The 24,207-nt window shown below is 40.0% G+C and overlaps 1 protein-coding gene and 1 long non-coding RNA gene across 5 annotated transcripts in view; one reads left to right on the top strand and one right to left on the bottom strand.

The window, feature by feature from the left end:
* Positions 1 to 306: 306 nt before the first annotated feature.
* Positions 307 to 24,207, top strand: part of b3galt1b (UDP-Gal:betaGlcNAc beta 1,3-galactosyltransferase, polypeptide 1b) — a 76,845-nt gene continuing 52,944 nt past the window's right edge. For 2 of the 4 annotated variants that reach the window (XR_007038890.1, XM_047369591.1), the window contains exon 1: positions 307 to 1,180. The gene's annotated coding sequence lies outside the window, so the exon portion shown is untranslated. The remainder of the gene's footprint in view (positions 1,181 to 24,207) is intronic. The other 2 variants (XR_007038889.1, XR_007038888.1) reach the window with 2 other exon arrangements.
* On the bottom strand, positions 1,174 to 8,110 carry LOC124870793. The gene is made up of 3 exons (XR_007038891.1): positions 7,997 to 8,110; positions 3,068 to 3,147; positions 1,174 to 1,575 (listed from the first exon to the last, which is right to left on the bottom strand). It is a non-coding gene; the product is annotated as an uncharacterized LOC124870793 (long non-coding RNA).

Raw genomic sequence — 24,207 nt, 5'->3', positions numbered from 1 at the left:
TCCACACTAAGGAAACCAAAAAGCATATGGAGGAGTGATAAACAAAGAGGCTACAGATGAGCGAAAAGCAGCATCTGGTGATATGTGTTTAAAATACATCGTATACATTCAAAATCTAAAGCAAACAACACAGCCCACAGGTAGTAAATCAAAAAATAGTGCCTCAAACACAGCAGCACATAAAAAAAAACCACTGTCACTCTGTGTTGCCATCTGGTGCAGAGAAGTGTTGCATGAAACAGTATTACGCAAGAACAAAGATGAGAAGGACCATCCTCCCTGTTGTAGGTAAAAGAAAAGTAACAATCAGATGTTTAAAGGTACCATTAATGCACAAGTAAATAGCGAAATTACTACTATACAATTCAGCAGTCCCTGATTTTGTCAACATGCAAGAGTTTGGCATATCTTTGATGGAAGTCCAGATTAAAACAGAGTCAGAATCTTCTTTAAAAAAATACAACAGCGAGTACCCTCAGTTCTAGAGCTTTAATAAAGTATAAATAAGTTTAGGCATAGTCCAGCTTCTTTAGAAACTCTGAATCCATGTATGGAAGGTTCAGATTTATTTTCCATAATATGATAAATTGGCCTGTCAAACCACTTCAAATTATTTTCTTTTAAAAATGGGCATGTTGATAAAAGGTCAAGCCAAATTAACCTATTTTTTTTTATTTATTGTTCAGATCTATTCAACTTTATTATTATTATTGTTATCATTGAACTGTTATAGATCATCTTATTTTAATGTTTATGTATTTATTTATTTTTTGGCGCAACAGATTTTTTGTATAAATCATTAAATTTCACAGGAAACCTTAAAGAAAAAGCATCGTTACATTATTCTTCATCAGAATGACTTTAATCAAACATTTCAGGTCACACATGATGGTCTCGTAGCGCACGGATTGACCATGAATTCTCCAACGGCGTCAATCTACCTTGCTACTACAATTGCGGCCGAGCGCCACCTTCTCTTTCTCCACTCGATTGGATTGGAGAGGAATTTATCGGATTACATTTTTGATTGGTCGGCTACGCCTCGTTGAGTGGCGCGTCAGCCTCATTGCATCACCGTCATGATTCTGCCCCCACCACCTCGTCTCTGGCAGCAGAGCTCTGGGATGCTGAAGCAGAGCAGAGGAGTATCGGTGTGAGTTCGAAGAGGACGCAGAGTGAGGTAGGTGCAGCAAGGATTGTTGTTTTTATTTTCCATCCGATATGCCGTGTGCAGGCGCAGGTTGAGCTTTTTCTTTGCTCTTGTGAAATGCAGTGAGCGGGGATGGTCCTACTTTTTAAAAGAATTCTGCAGTGTGAGGACATCCATCCATCCTCTGCTCATATGTCCTTCCTGGTCTCTGTGCGCTCAACTGAAGGATTTCGGGCGTCTCCACCTTTTTTGGGGCTTTTGATCTCTGCTTGTGTGCTGTAGGGTCATACCCATCTGGGTATTTAGCGGTGCAGCTACTTCCTCTGTGAGCACACACTGATCTCTGTCCTATTTGGCAGAGCTTCTACCTCTGCGCTCCCCGTTAGAACTGCGGAGGTTGTCCAACTGGGCGATGAGAACAAGAGCTGCATGGTGTTAAATATCAAACTTTGAACAAATGTTAGAACAATCAGGACATCTAGTTTTTTTCACTAGGTGTCTAAAACGTGCAAACCTGAAACTTTTTCTCGTTTTAATAATGATTGTTATTGGACCCGACTATATAAATCAGTGCAGTTGTGTGTGTTGACATTTACTGGTTAAGTGTGTGTGTTGGCAAGGTTTAGAGTTATAGAGACAAGTGCAGCATATTTCTTTAATTTGATTATTTTTAGTAGGCAAAAGACCATCTCTGAAAGCATCTGCTGCTGATTTCAGACAAAACACAATGCTCTAAGAAAAATATGACTAAAATTAGATTTGCAGCCGACTTGCCCATGCAAAAAAAACAAAAAACAAATTTAGCTCATTATAAAACAATTTTAGACTTTGTTCATCCATAAAAGTAAATGGATTGCTGCTTCTCTTTATTTTGCTATACTTTTATAAAAGCTTCGCTCTGTTATACCAATGCAAGACTCTCATTAATGCTGTAGATTAAAGTTGTAGGCCATCAGTTGTGAAATAAATTCAATTCAAAACAATCAGACTACTATAACAACACTTAGCCATGTTAGAATTTCTCTTAACTTGCGGGCCATTGCCAGGGAAGGTGCGGCTGTATTCTTGCTGCTAAACTGCTTGTTCACACCATGATTCTATGTACAGCATGTGTGTTACTGTGTGCTTACTGCATCTGCTTTCACTAATCACTTTTCTCCATGTCTACTGTGTGTAAAGCCTTAATCCCTGGTTTAAAGTACAACATCTTTGCTTAGTCAGTGTTGTCTGCCTTGTTGCACTGGGCTTACAGTGTGCTATTAATTATGAGGATGTCACTGTATTTTGTATTGAAATGAATTTGGAATAAATGTTGTTGGAATATTTATAAGGCATCTGGCTGGGAGAAACGATCAGTTGGATTTAAGTACTCTATTTAAATCTGAAAGGATTTATGAATTCATAAACATGGTTTAATTCTGGAACACTTAATATTGCCTCTTATACCATTTAAGCTAATAATTTACATAATAAAATGTTAGCTGGAAAACATATTTACATAAAAGAAGAAAGATTTGTCTGCATGTATTTTTGAATCCGGCTATAGTTGGTGTGGTGTTTAAAAAGTTGACTGTTAACTGTCTATTGTCTATCTGAGATCCTTGATTCTTCCAATGACTTGTATTAGGCAGAAATTATATGCACAGGGAAATACAGTGGAAACAAGACATTAACTTTTTGGTCATTGTCCAGCAACCTCAGACTGAAATAAGTTACGATAACCTAAATGATTTTTATTTGCAAAATACCGGAATAAAAGGGAAACAATTTTTAGGCAACATTTATGACTTTTTTTAAATTCAAAAGTATAAATAAACCATTGTATAATGCTTTTAAACAGCTCAGATAATAATGTCATGGTTTTTTAAAATCTACGAATAGATTAATTCACAACATTTGAGTTAATTTGAGGCCCACCTGTGGATGTTTTTTAAGACGATACCTCGAACACACTGCTTCCTTGTGTGACATCATGACAAAATCCAAAAGAAATCAGCCTAGATATCAAGAAGAGAATTGTGGTTCATCTTGGGTGCCAAGGTGCCTGAAAGTGCCAGGTTCTTGGGTCAAACAGTTATACACTTGTATAAACACCATCGTATTTCTTGCCATAATGCTATTCAGAAAGGACGTGGGTTCTGTGTCCCAGAGAGGAATGTATTGGTGTAGGTTTAACACATTAACAGGGCCATTATGTGATTGTTCTGACTATAACTTATAGGCCTGTTGTGTTTAACTAAGGAAGAACTGGTGCAATTCACAAAATAGCTGCATCATGAGCAAAAACATGATATGGGAATATTAAGGCAACATCTACAGACGTTAGTCAGGAAGTTAAAGCTTTGTTACAAATAGGTCCTCCAAATAGACAATGACCTTAATGATCCTGCCATATAAGTTACAATGTAGTTTAAGGACAAACAACGTTGATGTTTTAGAGTGGCCCTCACAAAGCCCTGATGTCAATCTCTTAGAAAATTTGTTGGCAGACCTGACTACAGACCCGACTCAGTTACACCCGTCCTATCAGGAGCAATGGGTCAAAATTGCAGCAGAGTTGTGAGAAGCTTGCAGAAGGACACCCCAAAATGTTTGAACAAAGTCATACAGTGTAAAAAGCAGGTCCACCCAATACTAGGGAAATGTGTGTAAACTTGAGAATTTGAATTGTAATTAACATTGGTAAAAAACAATGGTAATCCTTACTGACCTAAAACAGGAGTTTTAGGTCACTAAGGTTAGATTTTGTTTTGAATCACAAGTTTGGTGATAAGTTTTGAACATAAGTGAAATGAACACTTGCAAGGGGAGAAGGTAGGTCATGCACAGACAGGAGAATATAACACATGCACAGGAAAGATAATAAACTCCCTTTCAAATTAAAGAAATCACAGCAGAGCCACATTGATTTAGCACAGCCATCGTCTGCAAATGCCTGGGGGATCAGAGGACAGAAAAAGGATATAAACTAACACAAAACCATTTTGGCTGGGAATTCCTGCTGTTGAAAAGAAGAAAATAAATGTATTAAGTTATTTAAAAAAAAATAGTAATACTAAATACAAAAAAGGAAAAAAGCAAACATCCATTAGTGATCCATCTACCTTTCAAGCACAGGTGGACAATACAGCAGAAGTATTAAGTCACAGTTTCTTTTCAAGGTAATATCAAAGTCACAGTTTTATCACAATTTCCCTTCAGAGCTACAGTTTATATTACATTTATAAACAGATTTTAATCAGTTTCTGCAATTTTGTCAACTAAACACATTTATAAGACTTAACATATTTAAAGTGGAACTAAACCTCAAATCAACTTTTTTTTTGTAGATAAACTGTATAAACTGGGCCTTAATGGTGCTACTGTGCAATTGTTTTAATGTTCATATAAACTTAATGCCGCCCCCTTTGGGTTGAACGATGTCTATTGCAGTTGAATTTTCCTATTGGTTCAAACGGTACAGCTTGGTACATGTCTATGTCGCACCCTTGCGTTGCGGGAAAGCAATTTATGTTGAACATGACAGTACTTGGCTTGTTGTAGTATTTTATCCTGTAATTCCCTGTACAAATGTGCCATGAGTAGACCAAGATTGTCTTTTGGCAGCTGTATTGGTTTGATAATTATTTTTTTTTTGTGTTTCTTAGCTAGTTATAGTCTAGTTTCCCTAGTTATACTGAAAGATTTGGTATTAAAAATAAACAGAAATGTTCCTGGATTTTATTTAAAATGTTCTTTTTTAAGTACAGTAAAGTGTCATATCACCTATGTCCACTGGGGTTAGCTACAAGATATTTTTAGCCTCAATTTCTCCAGATCACTGTTTCCATGGTCATATTGAGGAAAAAAAATGATGTTATCTTCTCAAAATATTAGCCTATTAATACACACAGCAAAAAACAAACAACTGAGAGGCAGAAGATTACATTAAAAGAACCCTAATCAAACATTTACATAACTGATGTCATATATATGATGCTATGTTATGTAGATGTATATCACACATTTATATTGTATTTATATTGTTTTTATTTGTTAAATTACTTTATATTGTTTTGGACCAACAATGTAGGGAAAACAGAATTTAACATACAGTGAAAGGGCAGCATGATCAGTTATCAGAGACATGTTTTCTACTTGTTTTATTGATTATCAGACAGTGAGCTGTTGCCTGATGAGGCAGAGACAAAGTCAAGCAACACATTAATGGACACACAGAGGTCACAATAAATATAGGCTGTTCACACTTGATTACGTTGATGGTGTTTTGGTCGGGGTATAGTTTTTAGGTCTGCTCTTGTTTGTTGGAAATCAGTTTTTTTCTGGCTGTTTGGCTGCGGAAAATTGTTGTTAGTGAAGTCTGACTTAAAGACAGTTGTGTAGTTTTTGTCTTATGAAATGCTGGACTGGATATGATTTGTTGTAATACGATATGTGGCATTAAGGGTTAAAAAGGTCATTTCTGAAGTTACTTAAGACCATTGATGAACGCACCTGCATTGTATAGGTCTGTTTTCACTTTAAGGGGAAACCGCAACTGTCATGGTTTAATATTCACCGTGGCTGAAGTTAAGTCCAAAAAATATTACCAAGGTAGATAATGGATTTAATGCATGAAAACTGGAAGGATTAGAGTGTGCCACACCAAAAGAAACACCACTTAATTCCCTTAATCTAAGTGATGATTACAATAAAATGTATGGAAAAGACAGACTGAATGAAGTCTTCTGCTAGGGATGGGTAATATGGACTTAACATTTTACAATAGTTTGTACTTTACCATTTTTAAACTGGCTAAATAGGCTAAACAGAACACAGTAACTACTTTATATGGCATCTTGAAACAGAGCAGCATTTAATGAAGCTCAAATGGGACCAACAGTAGGAAAATAGCTTGAAATGAAAAGTAATTAATCCAGTTTTTCATCCAGTTCATCATCATTTTGGAGTTTTTTAAACATCAGTTAGAATCAGAATGGCTAATTCTTAAGCCAGTAGTTCCTTCAAGGATACAAGAAGCAACATGATCCCTATCTTCTGCATAAATTCTTGGCACATGTGATCTGGTCAAAACAACAGATTGATGCAATCACAGAGAAAAAGGCCTAAAAATTGCTGAGAAATCAAGGGAATGAAAGAGTGATGGAGCATTTGCATGAATAATACAAAGGAACTGTTCACAACTAACAGATATGGAGGCGTCTGAGTTGTCACAAACTGCTTACATTTCATTTGATGAGGGTTGAGGCCTCGAGTCCATTTCTTCAAGCACTTGAGTTAAACAACAAAATATGCTAAAGTGATCTAAAAAAAGAAAATATAAGAAATGTGCTAAAGTGCAACCTTGCTCTTGTACCATCATTGTGGTTGTTTTCTATGTTTGTTCACAAACCTTTGTAAAATCTTGTCAATGTGAGTTTTATCTCAGTTTTTTACCTCAAATTATGGGGGAAAACTTTACATTTCCTCTGATTTGAGAACTTCAAGCACTTATGGTATCCATCCCATTTTATACTCTTAGAACCCACTTATATGTAATATTAATGGAACTGGCGGCTTCTTGTATTTATACATTTAAAGCCTTATTTTTTCCTTAGACCATCGGTGTTAAACTTTGTCCACTGTGTTATTTTTTCTGTATTTGACCCTTCATTTGATTTAAATTGTTTTGTTACCGTGTTTGCATGTCAACATTTCCCTCTTTAATAATTCAGATCCTCCTACACTGCCACTGTAATTGCTTTCGAATTTTTTAGTTAAACTCTGGAGCAAATAGTGAGTTTTCTATTATATTCACTGATATTTTAGTACTAAAATTTGATAATCAATTGTTTGGAATAAATATTGTCTATATTAGTATTTGCCTTTTTTTGCTAATCATATCTTGTAGTCCTGCTACAAACAACTTTATTTGTTCTGCTTTTACATGGGAATTATGAGACTGGCATTAACAGTTTCTCAAGTAAAATAAGTAAGCAAAGAAAAATGATTAATCCATATTTATAACATTTATGCAATATTTTTTATATTGTCTTAACTTTTAAACTAATTAAAGTGCTGGGAATCTTTCCTAACTGTTTCATCTATTTCTCAGCTACAAATAGTGATGCTGTGTTTTTCAGTGAAATATTTAGTAACAAGTCCATTCCATGCTTTAAAAAAGGTACCTTATTTGAGGAATGGTTGTTAACTGGGACCCTTCGCAGTGTGACTTAATTTCCCCAGTGACTTGGCAGCGAAAGTATATTTTATTGCTGTGAAAAAATGGCTGTGGTCAAATTCTTGACAGGATGTGACCTTCAAGTTTAGGAAAAGAAAAGTTACATCAACTTTACCTGCTTCTTTCCCATCGCATTTTTTTTGCCTTCTTCTATAACTTATTGAAAATCGTAATTTAATTAGATCTATATCTAGAGTCTAGATTTAGTAAATTTGAAATGTATACTAATTTGATAAATAATGTTTTTAAACATTTCTGCTAAAATATAACTACTTTTTGATATTACATTAAGAGGGTTGTTTTTGTTTCTACTGTTTGCTCTATGTCTTCACTGGATTTACAAAGTAGATCTCACTAAATATGTCAGATGCAAACATACCCATTAAGTGCAGCAGATAGGAAAAATGTGCATCCATTTTTGCATGAGATTGCAGTCTTCTCTTCAGCCACAAACTTAACAGATGTAGTGAAGTGACCAAAGAGGTAGAGGAAAATATTTTACTTTTCAAAATTGTATCTCAATCAGCAGAGTTTCATGATGGGTTAGGGTTTTGCAAGACCATAGCAGGAGAACGGGAGTCACATGGTAAGTCGAAGATTTTAATAATATTAATAAATGAACTTACAAGGATGCAGGACATGGAACATGGACATGGTAACTGGCATGGAGTAGCAGGCACACGGAGACATCGAGCAGGGAATAACCAGAGAAGTGTCCAGAAGGAACCAGTGGTGAAAACAGTAAAACCAAAAAGTATAAATGCAGAGGTAGGGTGGAGAAAGAACCAATGAACCGAGGAAGCTAATTAAGGAGGGAATCGGGTGCAGCTGGTGGAAGAGGGAATGCAGGAGAACTTAGGGAGAGTGACTAATTAACACAGATGAGCATGGAGAGCAGCGAGGTCACAGAAAACATCTGACTGAACAGAAATAAGTAAACAAAGAGACTACCAACAGATCTACAGGAAAATACAAACTAAACCTTTAACCAGGGAAGTAACAAACACATAAATAACAGATTGAATCTAATAAACCTGAAAGAACTGAAATAAAACAAGTGAAGAACATGGCAGTGCAAAGAAGGTAAAGAGAACTCAAACACAAAACCTAACACCAGTAAATCATGACACAGAGGCCCTGACCTGCTGAGACACTCCTCAGAACTTTAAGAACAAAAGCAATAAATAAATGATGCTGCTGACTGTAACAAGCATTGAAATTATTCATCTATTTAATTGATTCATTCAGCTTGTCCGTTTAGAAAATTATTACATGTAGTCCTACAAATATGCTGTATCAACTTGTAATTATATTAGAATAAAAAATAAAAAAAACACTTGTTGGCAATGTTTTTAACTTTACTCAATAAATAAAAAAAGTTTGTTTTTTTTATCATCTAATGCAACTCACTACATCCTTCTCCCAACCCTCCCAGCCGCTCATTTTCCGCACAGTGCCTCGACTCACCCTCAGCAGAAAAGCCAAATGGGACAGAAAATAATCATTGCACCTCAACCTAGTGGTGCAATACAGACCAATCTTCTTTGCAGAGTTAATTAATCCGAGTTCTGTTTATTAACATATGCATGTGAAGCAGTATCTTTTCAAATGTCTTACAGTCATAAGGTTGGCATTCTATAATTCTAAAAGTAAAAATAGGATATTAAAAACAATTTAGAATAATTATTTTATTAGAAACATTTTTTGCAAAATTATGAGACGCACATTATACTGAGAGACAATGAATTCTACCGTCTGAGACATCCTGACAGGTTTTTTGTAAAGCCAGCATCACAGAAGGTTGCTGTTCTCTCTTTTCTTCTTCTGCACCAAAATTAACACCAGCTTTCAGCAGATGGTATTTTCCCCACATAATCTATGTAATGCAAAAATCTCTGTGAATTTCAAGCATTTTGCTCCAGATGTTGTCGACATAAATATGGGCGGGCCTCCCCCAAACGCTTGCATAATACATCATTTAAATGTGGGAACAGCATCAGTGCAAAGAGATGTAATTTGCTCTTTGGTTCTATTTTAAGAGCTCCATCGTTACATCTCCATTCTGAGTTAAGAGGAAACACAAACTAAGCTTTTCACTCTTTTAGCCCCATCAAATAGCTTTATCAGTGTATGATTTATTTGTAATCTTTCAACATGTCTATGGTCCATCGCAGACTTTGTTAGCCCCAGTGCCAATTCATAATCTTTAACATTTTTTAAAATTATCAGAGCTGAGATATTAATTCATGTTTTAAAAATTGTCAATGCTTTTGTTTATTGTGAAGTAACAAATTGCTTTCTGGTGGTGAAAATAAAGGATATGTTTAGACAAAAATATCTAATAAGATTGTAATTCTTCAAGCTGGTCATAAAGGGATCAGACTGGCTTTGTATGCATTCTTAAAAACCTTTCTGCATGTTCTCTCTGCTTTAGGCTGTCCGTAAAGCATCCTTTGTGCACAGGTGGAAAGCAAAATAAGAATCCAGTGGTGCTTGGTGATATGTTGTCTCTTTTTTGCAGAGGATTAAGTTTATATCCTGTAACAGGTAAATGCATTCCACTGTCACAACCTTCTTTATATAACCAATTATTTCCTAATAATAGTTTACCTGAAAGATTTCTCAATATGAATACACTTGATGGCAATAAACATTTTAGTTTAGTTTCTGCACCAATAAATCCCAGTTTTTTAATTACTATGCATAAAAGAGAAGCTATGCACTTTCATCTGATGCTCTCTAATAGAGTTAATCACAGAGAGCGATGTGTTTGCACATCACTCCGTACATCACACCATTTCGTATAGATGGAGGAATGGATGGTGGGAAATAATGAATCAAATTGTTTATATTTACAAAAGACATCTTTTGAAAAATTGATAATGTGATGCTTAATGCAGTGTGTTTTGTCATGGAGCAAATTACAAATATGTTGCTACCAGAAGCCAACGCCTCCCTAGATATGTCCCCTAGTTTAAAATCCCCCTGACACAATCTCAAGTAATTTTCAGATATGAGATTGAGACATTAATGGCTTCATCAGTTAGTTCATAAAGTGATGCCATTCAGACAAAGCTCTCATTACAGAGACAGCAAAGGTATGCATGACTAATTATAATGTGAAATAGGTAGATTAACAGAGGTAACATTTTTAAAGGCAAGTCTTCCTACAACCCCTTATGCTGTGCAGTGCATTGCAAAATTATTCATTATTATTTAATAATTTATAAAGCGCTTTACAAACCAATGTGATGTACATGTAAATGACATAAAATGAAAATAAAAACAGCTATTTAAACAAGCTATTTTTCTTCAGAAATAGCCTTATTATTCCATCTGTGTTGAGTTTGAACTCAACCAAATTACAGCTCTTCTTCTAAGGCCTTAGAGAGGTTTGCTGGAGAACATTAGTGATCAAACAGCATCGGGAAAACCAAGGAACACAACCTGAATGGATATGGACGAAGTTGCTCCGAAGCGTTGAACATCCCATGAAGCACTGTTTAAATTCATCTTCCAGAAATCAAATACATATGGCACAACTGCAAACAAGGCTGGATTTTGCACACTTGGTAGCACTGGTGCCTTGGCTCAAGAAAGCCCTGGGTTTTCTACATGGAGATCCCATGGCGATCTGTCCAGGGTATACCCTGCCTCTCATCCATTGATCACTGGAGATGGGCATCAACCCATCAAAAAATGCAATGCAAATGGACAAAAACATAGATAACATGTGGATAAGGGTGTTCTGGTCAGATGAAATAAAAATGGAACTTTTCATTACACAGGCAGTGTTATGTGTGGAGAAAGGCTAAGACAGCAATCCAACCTGAGCGCAACATCCCCATGTGACATGTGGTAGTGGCAGCATCATGCTGTGGGAATGCCTTTCTTTAGCTTGCAGGGACAGGAAAACTTGTTACAGTTAACGGCAAGATGGATGTAGTTAATATGGAAAGCAAATGTGTCATCTGCTGCAACATTTTACAGACTGGTGTAAAGATTCTCTTTCCATTATAGCCAAAGTTAAATCGGACAGTTTAAATCAAGGCATATTCATGTGTTAAAATGGCCCAATTCAAAGTCCTGTTCCAAATCCAAATGAATATCTGTGGCAAGACTAGAGAATCAATATTCACAGAGGCTCTCCGACCAGCCTCACTGAATCTGATGGCAAAGAAGATCATTCCTTTTAAATGGAATGAACTTATATAGCACCTTTCCTGTCATACAGACCACTCAAGGCGCTTTACACTAGAGCCACATTCACCCAATTGCACTCACTAACGTTTACACATTCACACACCGATACGCCGATCGTAAGGCAACTTGAGACTAAGTGCCTTGCCCAGGGGCACATCGAAATTTCACAAGTGGAAATAGCAGGCATCAAAATGAGAAGAGCGGCCATTTATGCAGCTAACGTAGAAACATGTCTTTCAATGAATGCAGAAATATTTAGGACCTGTAGGTTAAGACTGTTGCAAACAACAAAAAACTACTCAAACTAGCTGTGCTGTGAAAAAAGAACTCTGAGAATAATAGTAAGTATTTCTTTGTTGTAGTCTGGGAAAATGTTAGATTCAGAGCCAGGCGGTAACCACGCTTGTCTCGGATTGTTGCAAATGTTCTGGCTTTGATATCTTTTTAAAATTAACTCCTATTTCTTCACCTCATACATAAATATATTTAAGAGTTCAGACGCTTTTTGTGGCACTAATGGCCTTTTTTCATTAGTAACTGGACAGGCATGCAGCAAAAGCCCAGGGCTGGGAATCAAACTGGGGACAACTGCATTGAGGACTGTAGCCTCTGCATAATGCTCTACCACTGAGCCACGGGGTGCTCACTGCATGGTGGTTTTAGATTAGCCTCATAGTTATTAATTATAGCTATATATAAATTATATAGACACACTGAGAAATCGGCTGGTGACTGGAATTTTTAGCTTAATCAGCCCTAACCAGTGGCATACCGCTCAGAAACTCAAACATCTATTTTACATTATGAGGAAGGCACTACCAGATTGCACTGATAACATCCTTAAGTGTGGATGCTGGCACTGATTGAAGACTCAAATTTACCTGTTTTCAATAGCAGTGAAATTAAGTTAGAAGCAGCATAAATAGACAGAGGTGATGTAAGGTGGTGTATATTCTACACCAAGCCGAGGTCTGCAGGTCACTCAAGCTGCAAGACAGCGAGAGAGATAGAGTCTTTCTGCTGTTAATGTAGGGTTCTATGTTCTCTCGAAAGGGGTCTCCAAATCCAGACCAGCAGAGCTGCCAATCTGCAACTTTGAGATAAATCAGTGCTTCATCACACCTAAATCAAATTAAAGGCTCATTGTCTGGCCTCTGGAGAACTTGCAGACATGAGGAGGTAATTCAGACGTTTGATTCAGTCATGGTAGAGCCTGGTTGTATCCAAAGGTTGCAGAACAAGAGCTCCTGAGGACTGGTGTTGGAGACCTATACACATTTTTACTGCTGTTTTAGTAGTGCTTGCAACACTAACTACTCTAATTGCTGTAATACGATGCTACAGCCAGCTTAAAATGTTAACTCTGTAATAAATTTACCTTTGTTTGTTATAGTATTAGTGAAACCCCATTTACAATGACTTATCTTTCAAAGATGTGACATTACCTATTATAATAGGCAATATAATAAGAATAATGGTGGAATTGGCTAAAATGGTTATCAGCTTTACAAAAACAGAAAAACTGACCAGATTTTAAATTCTGATTAGTGCATATTTGGTTAAATAATTCCTGCTTTTATTATCTTGCCTTAAAAATATATTTTCAACAACACCAGCAAGTAATATACATTTATTTACTACCTCTTCATAGGTTGGATGTTGAGAGCCAAGTAAGCTATTTTAAGCCAAATGCAAAGAAAAGAGTTTAAGACAGAGGAAAATGTTTTTTACTCTCGGCATAAACAATCTTTTTGTAAAAAGAATATTTTTTGCAAATGAAAATAGCTTCGCAGTTGTTGTGGTGCAAAATTGCCTGACCAGCCTGAGGAGAAGCAAAAACTAATTTCTGCAGCCAAGTTACGTACTGCAGGCAGCAGGAAAAAAACAACTTTGACAGATCACAGAATTGTTAATTTACATATTCAGGACAGCAGGATGTAAAAACGTCAATATGTTTAAGAGAACTTGGTTGAAGCTACTTTCAATCTCTTTGAAAGGGCAAACAAATAAAAACTGAAAGTTGATGTTATTTCCCCTCATGAATAATTTTCAAGAATGCACAAAGGACCCTCTCACCCTATATATTAGCTATAGACAATTTTACATCTTTCAGTTGATTGATTGAAGAAATCTGTGATCAACGAGGAAATCCAAATAGAACTGTTATGTGAATCTCCTGCACTCAAATGATAAAAATGTTTTGTAAAAAAATATTTAGCTGAAAACACATTGAGTTATTAAACTCATGCAGTCTTTTTACACTGTTTCGTAGATGCCTAATCATTTAGTCATAATAAAAAAGTTATCTCTGTCAGTTTAAAGGTTTTGACATATAAAAAAATCCAGTGTCCACCTTGTCCCAAAGTCATTTAAATCTAAGCTCAAGTGTACAAAACTACACACCGCAACAAACATGAAATTAAACTCCAAAGAAACCCTTGATACATACAAAATAAATAAAATCCAGGAATGCAGACATTGTGGTTTCTTTTCTACTATGCCTTTATTTCCTATTTTATTGGTATGAAAGAAATGTATTTATAGTAAAATATAACTTCTATCTTTTTATATGTAACTCAATTAGATCTATCATAAGGGTTAGGGTTAGTGCCACTTTGAATAATAATGTGACTACAGATAGAGCATTGTCTTTAAGTGTCTTCTACTGTATTATCTGCTGTCAGTTCTGATATCTAGGAGCTCTGGGTCTTTTTTTCCTGAACATTTAGAGAATACTAACTTGCTCTTATAACAGCAGACACTCGTTATTCTGGGTCATTTCATCCAGTTACGAAGCTTCCTAACTAAAGAGGAAAGCCAATAATATAGAACACTTAACTTGTGCTAAAAACACAATACAGAGCCTCAAAACAGCATGAAGGAAAATATTTAAGACCAAAACCCATTAACCCATGAGATGTCTGTTTATGTGCTCTTGTGTCTTTTTTTGAAAAGAGAAAATATTAATAAAAAATTGATTTTAGGTTAGAGGGAAATTTCAGATGGTGCCTATATGAAAGAGGTCAAGTTTTTTCCACTTGAGATAAGAAATTAGGCACTTTGTATTAAAGTGCAAAAACAATTAGGCAGAAGAAAAATGTATGCTTCATGCAGTGTTTTTTAGCACGTCACAAAGATAGCCATAGAACAACAACCACTCTGGTGGGTGATTTCTAGCAGCTACTTATAAAGGCCCAGTTTACAGTATGTATAATAAGCACATCCATAGAACTAAAGTGTGTGAACTGAACAGTGTTCACCTGCCACAGCTTCCTCATTAGCCTTGCTTCTTTTTGCCTCTGAGGTTATATGGTCACACGGTGCAATACAAGTCAGGTTGCAAATTCTGTTAGGTTACTGTACACACAAGCTTTCAGGGCATGAATTTTAAATATATGTATTTTAAAACCAGCTGTGGAAACATTGTGTGACGATGAAATTGAGTTAAATACATATATTGATGTAGATTTGATGTCTGTTTCTTCTAAGGATGCAGTTAAGGTGAATCTGACTGTGAGTTCATGTTTCCATTTGCTTCAGGTCATCATTTCCTTTGAGCATCCTCTACACAATGATGTCTGACAGCTGGGACACATTGAAAGATAAAGGTTAATTACTCGGTGTCCATGTGCTTAAAGATCCTAATCCTTCAAGCTGTGCAGTAATTGGCATTCAAGAAGAGTACCTTCCTAATTGTTTTGTAGATGAGTTATGTTTCGGGTTGTATGGATAAAGGGTATGTTGTTGTGCTTGTTATCACCTCAGTGTTTTATGCTTTTTGAACTTTAAGCACATCAAATCATTTCTCGTACTTATTTAGCAAAGATTTTTTTGAAGTCCTAGCCAAGTCTTCAATCTCTAGAACTGGAAATGATCTTTCTTTGCCATCTTGTTTCCCTATGACATTTTGTTGCTATAGGTTATGAAGTAGTGTCCTCTAAAGATATTCCAAACATTTAATTAAATATGCAATACATTTCTGTGAATTATTTTTATGATGGATAGTATTTACTCCATTAGAGATATAATGGAGTAAACCGCCACCTTAACGTGGTGGAGGGGTTTTGAGTGCCCGAATGATCTTAGAGGCTGTGTTGTCTGGGGCTTAAATTCCCCTGGTAGGGTCTCCCATGGCAAACAGGCTCTAAGTGACGGGTCAGACAAAGAGCGGTTCAAGAACCCCTCATGACGACTACAAAATCGAGGCACATGACGTTGCCCGGTACGGCAGAGCCGGGGTCCTACCCTGGATCCAGGCCTGGGGTCGGGACTCGTTGGAGAGCGCCTGGTGGCTGGGTTGCTCCTCACGGGACCCGGCCGGGCCAAGCCCGAACGAGAGACGCGAGGCCATCGCCCAGTGGGCCCACCACCTGCAGGGGGAACCATGAGGGACTGGTGCAAAGAGGATTGGGCGGCGGATGAAGGTGGAGACATCGGCGGGCCGATCCCCGGATGCTTAGCCTGGCTCTAGGGACGTGGAATGTCACTTCGCTGGGGGGGAAGGAGCCTGAGCTTGTGTGGGAGGTTCGAGAGATATCGACTAGAAATGGTGGGGCTCTAGAACCCATCTCCTTGAGAGGGGCTGGACTCTCTTCTACTCTGGCGTGGTCCATGGGGAGAGGCGTCGGGCTGGGGTGGGTTTGCTTGTTGCCCCCAGCTCAGCCGTCTCATGTTGGGGTTTACCCCAGTGGATGAGAGGGTCACATCCCTGCGCCTTCGGGTTGGGGACAAGTGTCTGACTGTCGTTTCGGCCTATGGGCCGAGCGGTAGTGTGGAGTACCCGGCCTTCTTGGCGTCCTGTCAGGGGTGATGGATAGTGCCCCTCCCGGGGACTCCATTATTCTGCTGGGGGACTTCAACGCCCACGTGGGAAACGACAGTGAAACCTGGAGAGGCGTGATCAGGAGGAATGGCCTCCCCAATCTGAATCCGAGTGGTGTTTTGTTACTGGACTTGTGTGCTAGTCACGGATTGTCCATAATGAACACCATGTTCAAACATAAGGGTGTCCATCAGTGCACTTGGCACCAGGACACCCTAGGTAGGAGGTCAATGATCGACTTTGTTGTCTTATCATCAGACCTTCGGCCGCATGTTTTGGACACTCGGGTGAAGAGGGGGGCTGAGCTGTCCACTGATCAACACCTGGTGGTGAGTTGGGTCTGCTGGAGGAGAAAGCCGGACAGACTTGTCAGGCCCAAGCGCATAGTGAGGGTCTGCTGGGAACGTCTGGCGGAGCCCTTGGCCAGGGATGTATTCAACTCCCACCTCCGGGAGAGCTTTGACCAGATTCCGGGGGATGTTGGAGACATAGAGTCCGAGTGAACCATGTTCTCCGCATCTATTGTCGATGTTGCTGCCCGTAGCTGCGGCCGTAAGGTCTGCGGTGCCTGTTGCGGCGGCAATCCCCGAACCCGGTGGTGGACACCGGCAGTAAGAGACGCTGTCAAGCTGTAGAAGGAGTCCTATCAGCTGTGGTTGGCTTGTGGGACTCCTGAGGCGGCTGATGGGTACCGTGAGGCCAAGCCTGCCGTGGCCTGGGCGGTGGCAGAGGCCTGGGAGGAGTTCGGTGAGGCCATGGAGAAGGACTACCGGTTGGCCTCGAAGCGATTCTGGCCAACCGTCCGCCGCCTCAGGAGGGGAAAGCAGTGCTTCGCCAACACTGTTTACAATGGGAGTGGGAGGCTGCTGACCTCAACTGGGGACATTATCGGGCGGTGGAAGGAGTACTTTGAGGATCTCCTCAATCCTGCCATTACGCATTCCCTGGTGGAAACAGAGGCTGGGGACTCGGGGTTGGACTCTTTCATCACCCAGGCGGAAGTCACCGAGGTAGTTAAAAAGCTCCGTGGTGGCAGGGCTGTGGGGGTGGATGGGATCCGCCCTGAGTACCTCAAGTCTCTGGATGTTGTGGGGCTGTCATGATTGACACGCCTCTTCAACATTGCGTGGTGGTCGGGGACAGTGCCTCTGGACTGGCAGACTGGGGTGGTGGTCCCCCTTCATAAGAAGGGTGACCGGAGGGTGTGTTCCAACTACAAGGGGATCACACTCCTCAGCCTCCCTGGTAAGGCCTACGCCAGGGTATTGGAAAGGAGAGTCCGGCCGATAGTCGAACCTCGGCTTCAGGAGGAGCAGTGTGGTTTTCGTCCTGGCCGTGGAACACTGGACCAGCTCTATACCCTCTACAGGGTACTCGAGGGTTCATGGGAGTTTGCCCAACCGGTCTAAATGTGGTTCGTGGACCTGGAGAAAGCATTTGACTGTGTCCCTCGTGATGCCCTGTGGGGGGTGCTCCAGGAGTATGGGGTCAGGGGCCCTTTATTATGGGCCATCCGATCTCTGTACAAGCGGAGCAGGAGTCTGGTCCGCATTGCCGGCACTAAGTCGGACCTGTTCCCGGTGCATGTTGGACTCCGGCAGGGCTGCCCTTTGTCACCGGTCCTGTTCATAACTTTTATGGACAGGATTTCTAGGCGCAGCCAAGGGCCGGAGGGGGTCTGGTTTGGGGACCAGAGGATTTTGTCTCTTCTTTTTGCAGATGACGTGGTCCTGCTGGCCTCCTCTAGCCAAGACCTACAGCATGCGCTGGGGCGGTTCGCAGCCGAGTGTGAAGCGGCTCGGATGAGGATCAGCTCCTCCAAGTCAGAGGCCATGGTTCTCGACCGGAAAAGGATGGCTTATCCTCTTCAAGTTGGAGGGGAGTTCCTGCCTCAAGTGGAGGAGTTTAAGTATCACGGGGTCTTGTTCACGAGTGAGGGAAGAATGGAGCGGGAGATCGACAGACGGATCGGTGCGGCTGCCGCAGTAATGCGGGTGCTGTGCCGGTCCGTTGTGGTGAAGAGAGAGCTGAGCCGAAAAACGAAGCTCTCGATTTACCAGTCGGTCTACGTTCCCACCCTCACCTATGGCCATGAACTTTGGGTCATGACTGCAAGAACGAGATTCCGGATATAAGCGGCTGAAATGAGCTTCCTCCCCCCCACGACCCGGTCCCGGATACGCGGAAGACGACAAGTACGAGTACGAGATATAAATATACACAAATAAGATTTGTAGGAAAAGGTTAACACCTGTCAATGTTGAACTTCTTAATCAAAAAGGAAATGCTTTTATTTTGAAGGACTCCAAGTGTCATTGTAATGACTTAAACAACACCTACTAATCTCTGTGCTTCTATTGGCCACTCACTATATAGTGCAATGGATAGGGCACCAATGGCTTTCTTCAGCTCATTCTGAATGAAATGATTGGCAACATGATTTAGGAACATGTATTAAATTTGCACTTAAAATGTTTCAAGTCTTGACAGAAAACATGATATAATGTATGCTATAAATTGCAAAATAGAGCCAGGCACAAAATGAAGTGAATGGGGAAACAGTGTTATATTCCTGAATGATTAGAACACAAAGTGCTTTTATTTTGAAAATCCTTAGGTTTGTAACATCGCTGGCTTAAGGACTTTGGATGTTGATAAAAATTTAATATGTTCAGAAACAACCTGAAGTCACACCCTGTGAACATTTCTGGCTAAGAAATTAAATGTACCCTTTACAGAACTGTGGTATGTGGCTTGCTTTTGTCATGGCTGATGTATTTATAGTAACATTATTAAAGAGATCATTAATATCTCTTTTGGATTTTACTTATGCACAACTATTGACTAATATGCACACATACACATACACATCTTTACATACCCATTGTTTTTGACAGCGTTCTTACCCTATACTTAACACATATCTGCATCTTGTAAATATATATATATATACAAATTTTATATCAACTTCTCAGATCGATACATTAATTAATCAGGATATCTGGTCTACATAACTACTAGCTTAATTAGCAAAGATTGGTGCGTCTAAACTGTAATTTTAAAACAACAGTAAAATCCTTTCTTTCTTCTGGTTCATATTATTTTTATAGACAGGACCAGAAAGGTGCCTTTGAGGTTCAGTGTTTATTTTTGGAACGAGAAGGTCAACCAAGTGTCAATGCTCAATTTGCCACTGGGTTGAATCTGTTAGGTCAAACCTATTTGATATTTTTTCTTGTTTTGCAGCCGAAGACTTAACACAAGTAAGGACAATTTAAGCAAATGTGGCACCCGTCCATCTGATTGTGATGTAAAAAATAAGTAGCTTGAAAAGCTTGATATATTCTCTAATTTACACATTGCCTCACACACCCTCCATTTCCTATTTGTCACAGGACTACACAGAGAGAAGTTTCACAGTACATATCAGTAAGTAACACCGCAGTGCCTTTAGATTTGGCAAGGTGAGTTTTTAATGCATTTTTCTGCTGCCTCTTGCATATTTTCTGCTCTGTAATGTCCCTCATTTAAGAGTAACAGTAAAACTGACAAGATGTAATTATAGACAGTAAGTAAGATTAATCCAATACAATAATTATTCTGCAGTTCAATTTCACTCATCGCTGCCTGTCAGTTTATATCTGTATGATGTGGCTTTGTTGGACAGCCCTGACTGCATGTCGCAGGAATCCACTCACAACTAGTGAATTATCAACAAGTTAACTTGAAGCAGCAGCTAAAAGAAAACACAACAGAGATATATAGAAGCCTATACTTCCAGTGGTGTTAGATAAGACTTGTTTTGTTGTTTGTACAGAAAGAGGTTAAGAAACAAGGGGAAAAGCCAGAATAACAGTTTAATAATTCACCAGCCTACAAAAGAAATACCTGAAAATGAACTTCCACTGACCTTATCATTTCTGGAAATGTTAGCAGACACTTAACCGTGTGATAGAAATGCTGGGAGGCTGTTGCTGTTGCTGCTTCAGCGAGACATGAGAGGGGCAGGGTAGCTTTGACATTGTGGTTTTCTCCTAAACACATTGACCCTCGGGGTGTAAATCTGTCTTGTCAAAATTTATTGGAAGTTCCAGTCTTGCCTAGAAGATTGTTCTTTTGCTACTGGTCCAAACAGAGACTCTAGCAGCATTGATCTAGCTTTGGACTAAACATCTGTTTCCTCACATAGACAGCTTGGATTAATGTAGATGTAACAGTCTACTGAGGTGTGACAGGTCAAGTATCTGACATGATGGAAAGCTATTCGGACGATTTATAGCAAAAATGTTTATAGATTAATTGGTTTAGGCAAGATTTTCTGTAGGTTGTACTAATTCATACAGCATATTGTACTTTTTATCTTATTAAAATCATCTTTGTGGTTAATAGAACATTCAAAATTATTGGGCCACCCCTCCAAATCACAGCTTTGTGAACTCAAGACCGGTGGGATCAAACCTATGCAATAAGTACATTCAAGAAATTTACTGGCCACTCAACATTGTGCTGTCCACTGTGGGTTGTATAATATAAAGGAAGCCCACAACAAATCCATTGTTGTGGGCAATGCATTCAATTGAATCATTTTTTTTTTTGTCTTGTTCTGTTGCATGGCAGAACACCAAAGTAATGCTAGCTTCTACAACAATTCTGCATAAAAATTACCAACAAAGTAATTTATTAATCTAACTCGCCACCAGTAGACTTATAAAGAGAAAAATAGGCCATGAAGGCAGGGAAAGTGTCAGTTTGTTGTCACTGACAAAAAAGGAAAATTATCCAGACTCACTGAATTAAAACTGAATGTGGACAGAAGCAAAACAAATTACTTTTAAGGTTTCACTGCTTTGACTCTGTGATAATGTTGGCTTTTACCGACTCTGATTGTGGAGACAATTACGGAGGCTGAACAGCAGTTTAACAGTTTGTTTGTAATATGTACCATCAAGGTTGAATATGGACTGGATCGGCCAGATGGATCTGGACTGGGATGGAGGAGAGGAGAGTTGTTATTGTTTGTTGGGTGGAGGTTATGGAGAGTATGTAGGCTAAGAGCACAGTCAGCTTACTGTTGGCGGTGGATGATGGTTTGTTGAAGGATGTAAGTAATTCCCACAGCGGCTGAGTTTGGCAGGAGAAGTGGTTCGGTGGTTTACAGGGCTGGTGTTCTCCCCTTCTGAGTTGTTGTGCTTCAGCAGAGCGCAAGGTGTTTGAGGGTGGACAGGCAGGTGAGCAAAGGTATGGTGTTTCCATAAGATGATCTCAGAGACAGGGTTGAAGATATGAGTGGAAGGGAGACTCACAGCTGAAGAGGCAGAGAGTTGTTCCAATAACTCGCTTGAGCATGATACATATGGAATCCTGGACAAGGTCACCGTAATGATCAGATCTGCAAGGCAGGATAAGAAACACAGTTTCCCTAAGGAACTCTAAGGTCTAAGGAACAAGCATTGAACTGCAGAGCATGATCAGGTTATCACGCTGGTAGCAACAATAGGCTGACGCCTCCCTCCAGGTTCCTGCTCCTTAAGAAGCCCCAACTGATTGGGATCAATGAGAAGCACCTGTGCAGCTGCCCATTTCAATCACATCCTGTAGGAGGAGAGAAACACAGCACAGACAGAAAAAAACCTTCACACAGCCACTGTGGGTGTGACATTACCTCCCTTCAGCGCATGCCTCCTTGCGGTCAACCGGAGGAAGAAGAGGTTGACCCCTCAAAATCAGAGATGAGGTCTAGGTTGAAGCTCCAGGGTACCCAGGAGCAATCCTTTGGACCGTACCCTACCCAATCCATGAGGTACTGGACACCACAACCCCTACGCCGAGTACACAATGCAATGGACCGTAAATGTGGGTGTTGTGGGCGTATTCGACCCACATGAGGTGGTTGCTCCATGAAGTGGGGTTGTTTGCACAAAGATACCGTAAGATGTTTTCAAGCTCTTGGTTAAGTCATTCACACTGGGCATTGGTTTTAGGGTGGTACCTAAAGGACAGTGCGAATTTAGCACCTAGGGCAGAGCAAAAATCTCGCCACACCAAAACAAATGTAACTGGGGTCCTCTGTCGGAAATGATCTCCGAAGGGATGCCATGTAGCCTGAAAATATGGTTGATTAGGACCCTGGCAGTTTCCGCAGCAGAAGGGAGTCCGGAAAGGGCCAGTAAGTGACAGGCCTTGGAGAAGCGCACGTTGATAGGAACTGATATAACTGTCTTCTTTTGGATGGTTGGAGACTGGTAACAAAGTCCAGTGCTATGTGGGACCAGGGGCCACTAGGAACGGATAGGGGCTGGAGCAAATCGGAAGGTGGTCTGTAGCAACATTTATTTCTGGAGCATATGGCACAAGCAGAAATGTACTCCACGACATCTTTGTTTAATGAAGGCCACCAGAAGTATCTACGGAGCAAAGCAATGGTTCGACTGGAACCTGGATAGGTGGAGATTTTAGATGAGTGTGCCCACTGGATTACCTGGGATCTGATGCCAGATGGAACATAAAGGTGGACCTCCTCCTAGATCGGGTTCATCCTGCTGCGCTCTGCGGATTCAGTCCTCCAGATCCCAGGACAGGACAGCAATGTCGCAGGACTGGGGTATGATGGATTCTGGTTCTTGGTCTTCTTCTTTTTTTTTTTACCGTGTCCTGTCCGGCAGAGTAGCGCTCAGAATTGTTGTCTGAGTGCCAAAAAGAAGCCCAACAGATTTACTTTCACAAGTGGAGCATTACAAATATCAAGCAGAGCATTACTCTTTAATGCTTGGCAGCGGATGAAGGTGGAAACCTTGGCGGCCCAGTACACTTAAAGAGAGAAGAATAATGACCAACGTGACTGGCGAGGATTGAGACACTTAGCTGTTTGGATGTTGGCTAGGTTGTTGTGGTCCATCCAGATGGTTATGGCTGGAGAGGTTTCCTCCAGCCAGTGCCTCCATTCTCCAAGGGCCATTCTGATGGAGAGAAGTTCAATGTCCCCCACGTTATGGTTTCAGGGTTGGTTACCATCAGGTGGTGACCGTTGGGAGAGGACAGTTCCAACCCCTGTGTCTGACGCATCCATCTCCATAACAAACTGGGGCTTGGGATCTGGATGGGAGAGTATGGGAACTGTGGAAAACCTCAGTTTGTGGTGGTGAAGGCCTCTTTGGCTTCTGGGGACCAGGTGGAGGGTGTTTTAATGAAGGTGAGTGCTGTGAGAGGAGATGCGAAAAGACTGTAATCACGGATAAAGCAATGCTAGAAGTTGCCAAAGCCAAGAAAACAATGGAGTTGTTTATGATTGGTATAGACCAGCCCTGTACTGCTGAGATCTTACTTGGGTCTGGTTTTACCTCTCCACCCTCAAAAATAAATCCAAGAAAGGGTATGGATGACACGTGAAATTTACATTTCTCTGCTATGATGAACAAACTGTTCTCTAGGAGTCGTGTAAATCTAACCGGACATGTCTCCTGTGCTTGTTGGGTTTTGAGTAGATCAAGGTGTCATCTAAATAGACAAAGACAAAAACTTTGATGAAGTCTCTCAGGACATTGTTTACCAGGGCCTGGAAAACAGCAGTAGCATTGGTTAAAAATAAAAGGCATCACGAGATTCTCAAAATGACCTATCTGTGTCTTGAAGGAGGTTTTCCAACCGTCCCCTTCTCTGATCCAAACCAGATGGTAAGCGTTCCGTCCAGTTCAGTGAAAATGTTGGCTCCATGAACTGATTCGAAAGGTGATGAAAGAAGGGGGAGTGAATATTTATTTTTGACAGTTATTGCTATAATCAATGCAGGGTCCTGGAGTACCTGACAACAAAGAA

The sequence above is a fragment of the Girardinichthys multiradiatus genome, chromosome 7 (assembly GCF_021462225.1).
Source record: "Girardinichthys multiradiatus isolate DD_20200921_A chromosome 7, DD_fGirMul_XY1, whole genome shotgun sequence".
In the NCBI taxonomy this organism is placed as follows: domain Eukaryota; kingdom Metazoa; phylum Chordata; class Actinopteri; order Cyprinodontiformes; family Goodeidae; genus Girardinichthys; species Girardinichthys multiradiatus.
This window is presented reverse-complemented; position numbering and strand designations above follow the sequence as displayed.